We start from the raw sequence: 6,000 nt of genomic DNA, 5'->3' as shown, positions 1-6,000 counted from the left end.
CATGGCATTGTAAGTTTTTCTCTCTTGTTTTTGGTCGCATATATATATTTGTGCATAAGAATATCTTTTTTATTTTACTAGACATTTTAAAAACACAATCAAGACAAAACATTTAACTAAAAGAAAGGAAAAGTAAGAGAGAAACGGGATTTGTAAGACTGATTAAGAATTTCAAAATAACATTAGACCAGTGTTGCATATTAAAATATGTTGTATCAATTTTAAATTCAAGCCAATAGTCAATAATTAAAGTAGCCAGTATAATACAAATCAGAATAATGAATTAACAATTTTTGTCTCATGCAGAGACAAAAGCTTCTTAGGTCATGGTACCCTTAATATAGCAATAGCAAAAGCACTAGCAGTAGCACTTAGACTTATATAACGCTTCATAGTGCTTTACAGCCCACTCTAAGTGTTTTACAGAATCGCTATATTGTCCCCAACAATCTGGGTCCCCATTTTACCAGCTTCAGAAGGATGGAAGGCTGAGTCAATCTTGAGCTGGTGAGAATCGAACTGCTGGCAGTTGGCAGAATTAGCCCACAACATTGCATTCTAACGAATGCACCACCATGGTTGTTGATAATTCTTTTACAGTGACAGCTAGGCCAGCCAGTACCGTAGTTCATGTCATGTCTGAGAGAGATCAACTATTACTGCAGGGATGTCAAACCACAACATCACGTGACATGTCCCAAAGTATTTTGACTTTTTTTCCATTGCCGGCAATGGGGTGGGCGCGGTTTAGGCATGACGCATCCAGTCTGCAGGCCGGCAGTTTGACACCCCTGTATTACTGTGTTTCCCTCAAAAATTTAAAATATTCTGCAGTGCCCTGTTAGTTTGCTCTGGCGGCCTGCAACACTGTGGCACACAGCTTAGGAAATGTGGGTCTAATCAGTGTTTCTTAAATTTGCCAAATTCAAGACGTGTGGACTTCAATTCCCAGAATTCCCCAGCCAGCAACCAGCATTGCCATGGTTGGCTAAGGAATTCTGGAAGTTGAAGTCCACTCATCTTAAAATTGTCAAGTTTGAGAACCACTGGCGTAATCTAAAGATTCTATTCTTATATAATAAATAAAAGAAAAGCTAATAGATTAAAGCTTTATGTGAAGAAAAAAAATCTAACTTTGAAAGCTGAACCATTCCCTAAGAGTAATCCATAAATGGTTTCTAAGTTGATTTATATTTTGTATGAGACATATTCCTCAAATATGAGGTTATGTTTGACACAGATGCATAACCCAAACAATATAGGAATAGGAGTATTTATAACATTTCTTTTGGGAAAGAAACTGGACAGGTTTGTTTAAATAATAAATTGCTGGGAGTTCGATCTTACATAATTTTAATAAATTATTATTAATAATAGCAAATCTGACCATTTATTCATCCCAGCTAGAGTTCTGGATGATCTGAATTTGAATTCCTCTGAATGAAGATATGTTTTCTGAATCTAAATTTCCATCAGCTTCTCAGATTTAGTTATTTAATTATTTATTACCAGAAGGGAGATTGTGCTTTGCAAAAGAATTTAGCACTAGAACTTGCTAACTGAATCACCACCATTCAGACAATGGACTTCCTGTATTACTTGTATGTAATTATTCTTGCATCAAGTTGTTATATGACCTGGTCTGATCTGATGTCAAACAGATCCCATTTGCAGCATCTAAACTGCCTACCAGATCGGTCATCCACTCTCTACTTGCTATGACACAAATATCTCAGCCATCATTTTAGAAAATGCTCTGCTTTACTAGCCTGTTGTTAATTGCCTTGGAGGAAAATGCACACACACACAACACGCATGCACACACACACACACACTTATTGCCCAGCAAGGGATATGAGATACTACCAGAACTGTAAGGTTCCACAACTGATGAGCAGAAATACGAAGAGAAGCACTAGGGGGGACATGATAGCAGTGTTCCAATATCTCAGGGGCTGCCACAAAGAAGAGGGAGTCAAGCTATTCTCCAAAGCGCCTGAAGGCAGGACAAGAAGCAACGGATGGAAACTAATCAAGGAGAAAAGCAACCTAGAACTAAGGAGAAACTTCCTGACAGTTAGAACAATTAATCAATGGAACAACCTGCCTCCAGAAGCGGTGAATGCTCCAAAGGTGGAAGGTTTAAGAAGAGACTGGACAGCCATTTGTCTGTAATAGTGTAGGATTTCCTGCCTGAGCAGCAGGTTGGACTCGATGACCTCCAAGGTCCCTTCCAACTTTATTATTATTATTATTATTATTATTATTATTATTATTATTATTATTATTATTCAAAAGAAAATCCTGGAGATTTTAGCTGTCATGGGCAAACATAGTATAATTTGCTGATCAACAAGGAAATTGTGGAAAGGATAAAGGGAAACCAACAGCAGATGTTCTTAGATCTCCTCTGTCCTCAAAAGAAAACCTGACAATCAAATTGGACATTTATTTTGGGAGCATCAATGATTTATAATCCTGACATCTGGGAGTGATTTTGTTAATTTTTAGATAGCTTCATGAGGAGTATCATTTTAAGGAGCAGGTCCTGGAACCCCATTTATATCTCATAAATGCAGCCAAGACAGGATATACAAGCAAGACAGGGCGAGACCTGAGGTTTTGGGATTAGAGTGACAATAAAGGAAATGAGCAACTCTGGGAGAGGTCCATCTTGGAGTTTTTCCCCCGCAGTGCCCCACTTACAGAAAATATACTGGTCATTCAGATGACTCTAGCATCCCCCAATAAGTAGATTGATGTCTGGCGGTTGCCCTCCGCAGCCCTGGGCAACTGCGGGAAGAGCAAAGGCAGTCAAATGACACCATGTTGGCCATAATGTCCAGTTCTGGTCACCATGATATAAAAAAGGAAGAGTGCAAAGAACAGCAACAAAGATGATAAGGGGTCTGGAGGCTAAACCGTGTGATGAATGATTGAGGGAACTAAATATGTCTAGTATGTCTGGGTGAAATAAAAGCAGTCTTTCAGTACTTGAGGAGGTACTGTATCACACAGTACTTCAGTACTGTCACACATAGAAGGGGGTCACCATATTCTCCAAAGCATCTGAAGGCAGGACAACAAGTAGCAGATGGAAACTTATCAAAGAGAACTAAGGAGAAATTTCCTGATGGTAAGAATGATCAACCAGTGGAATGGCTTGCCTTTGGAAGACACTGGACAGCCACTTGTCTGAAATGGTATAGGCTCTCCGCGACCGTCATAAATATGAACCAGTTGTCAAGCATCCAAATGTAAATCACGTGACTGTGGGGATGCTGCAATGGTCGTAAGTGTGAAAAATGGTCATAAGTCACTTTTTTCAGTGCCGTTGTAACTTCAAATGGCCATTAAGTAAATTGTTGTAAGTAGACAACTACCTGTAGTTCAGTGGTGGGATTCAAATATGTGAACAACCGGTTCTCTGTGTGGATGCCGCTTCCGGAAGTCCATTCTGGGCCTGGGCAACAAAAAATTAGCTACCGGTTCTGCCGAACTGGTGCGACCTGGCTGAATCCCACCACTGCCTGTAATCTTATTTTCAGAATGCACCAGTGTCATTCACTTTCTCCAAACCCACAGGGTTAAAGGTCTCTTTGGCCTCCTCTGCAGTCAGAAAGCTCTTTCCTAAAATGTCTCAGTTGAAAGGCTCCAGTGACAGCCAAATCACTGTCATTTCAAGCTCTGTCTAGCCATCGAGTTACAAAAATAATCTAATTATGTGTTTGTGTCGAAAAGAAAAAAGAAAAAAGAAAAAGAGGAAAGAAATGACTCCTCACCCTTTCGAAAATAGTACGATTCATTTGTAGGCTCTGCTCTGCCCCTTCAGCCAAAGGTGCCATTTCCTAGCAGAACAGGACAAATTCAGGGGTTATTTTAAGCTTGAGCCCAGCCTACCATTCCCCCATTCCTTTGCACGGCTAGGAGTGAATATTCCAGTTTTTCCTTGCAAAGGGATCTATTAGCATCCAAGTGCAAGATGGAGCCGGTACGGAGTTATTTTGTCACTGCTTCAAGAGTCCTGGCAATTATAATAATGGGCATCTTTCTTCAATTAGTGGGTAAGTACTTGGGTCTTTTTACAGTTTGGACATATTTGCCTGCCCATCCCCACCCCAATGCAGTCTCTGTGAGCAATCATGCCTTCCAGAGAATCCAGAGAGCCATCATTGGCTCAGGGAACCCACCCAGAGTGTTATTTTACATGGTATAATAATGACACATTCCTGTGGGCCAATCAGAACAGGGGTGGGCCATCCTTTCTCAGAGACCACATTGCTTTGGTGTGCTGTGTGCTAATGGTAGGCAGAGCTTAAGCAGGCGGTGGGTGGGCAGAGGCAAAAGCCCATCACTGTCAGTTTCTGATCTACTTGGCAATCTTATTTCTCTCTATATATAGCAATAGCACTTAGACTTATATACCGCTTCACAGTGCTTTACAGCCCTCTCTAAGTGGTATACAGAGTCCGCATATTCGCCCTCAACAATCTGGGTCCTCATTTTACCAACCTCAGAAGAATGGAAGGCTGAGTCAACCTTGAGCCGGTGAGGATCGAACTGCTGAACTGCTGGCAGCCGGCAGTCAGCAGAAGTTGCCTGCAGTACTGCATTTTAACCACTAGGCCACCCCGGCTCGTATATTTCTACATTCTTCCAGACAAATGTTAAAGAGTTCTGCTCCAATTCTTAAGACAGCAGAAAAACATTTCCCAGCATCAAATTGTACTGATTTCTTTGCTGATCCCTACTTGGATAGAGAAGACTATTGCAAAGCGATCAGAAGCCAGATTAATAAAAAAGATTGGTAGATTCCCTGACTTCATTTCCTCTCCTGCCTATATCCCATGCCAGCAGTAAAGCAATTATCAGCCACTCTCCCTAATGTGGTTGTGGGGTCAATTTTAGTATGCTGTATTTTGCTCCTTGCCCAGCTGCTCAACTAACAGAATAACAGAGTTGGAAGAGACTTTAGAGGTCTTCTAGTCCAACCCCTTCTTAAACAGGAGACCCTATACCAGTGTTTCTCAACCTTGACAATTTTAAGGCATGTGGACTTCAACTCCCAGAATTCCATAGCCAGCATTGCTGGCTGTGGAATTCTGGGAGTTGAAGTCCACATGCCTTAAAATTGTCAAGGTTGAGAAACACTGCCCTATACCATTTCAGACAAATGACTGTCCGATCTCTTCTTAAAAACCTCCAGTGCTGAAACATCCACAACCTCTGGAGGCAGGCTGTTCCACTGATTAATTGTTCTAATGGTCAGGAAATTTCTCCTTAGTTCTAGGTTGCTTCTCTCTTTGGTTAGTTTTCATCCATTGCTTCTTGTCCTGCCTTCAGGCTCTTTGGAGAATAGCTTGACTCCCTCTTGTTTGTGGGCAGCCCCTGGGATATTGGAACTACTATTATGTCACCCCTAGTCCTTTATTTCATTAAACTGGACATATCCAATTCCAGCAACCATTCTTTATATGTTTTAGCCTCCTGTCCTCTAATCAGCTTTGTTGCTCTTCTCTGCGCTCTTTCAACATCTTGCTGAGGAAAGATACAGGGTGAGGTGGAGCTGATTTCCTGATATTCTTCTTAAGGCCCACTTTTGCACCTATTACCTATTAATTGAGGTATTTCTCTTTTTTTGAAACACATTTTATTGTTTTTTTTAAATCTTAGAAAAAGGTGCTCAGGACACACCATGGTGTTTGGGTAATCAAACATTCAACAATAAAACCATATATAAATAACTCAACTCAATACATTCAATGTCCCCTCTCTATTTCCCTCAACTAGCATTTAAAATATTTAACATTTAAAATTTAACATTTAAAATATTCCATTTCTAATTTAAATTTCTATAACTGCTAAACCTGTTTTAAAACTTTATAAATTTACAATCACCATAATCAAATTTAACTTTAAATCAACAAGTTATCAGTTCAGGTATCCCTTCCAGCTATATTCTAATTCTTAATCTCTTATATCCCTCATTTTATCACAAGT

The sequence above is a fragment of the Crotalus tigris genome, unplaced genomic scaffold, assembly GCF_016545835.1.
Source record: "Crotalus tigris isolate CLP2741 ecotype Arizona unplaced genomic scaffold, ASM1654583v1 scf7180000017773.841730, whole genome shotgun sequence".
NCBI classification, from domain to species: domain Eukaryota; kingdom Metazoa; phylum Chordata; class Lepidosauria; order Squamata; family Viperidae; genus Crotalus; species Crotalus tigris.
The sequence above is the reverse complement of the archived record's forward strand: the minus strand, read 5'-3'. Positions refer to the sequence as shown.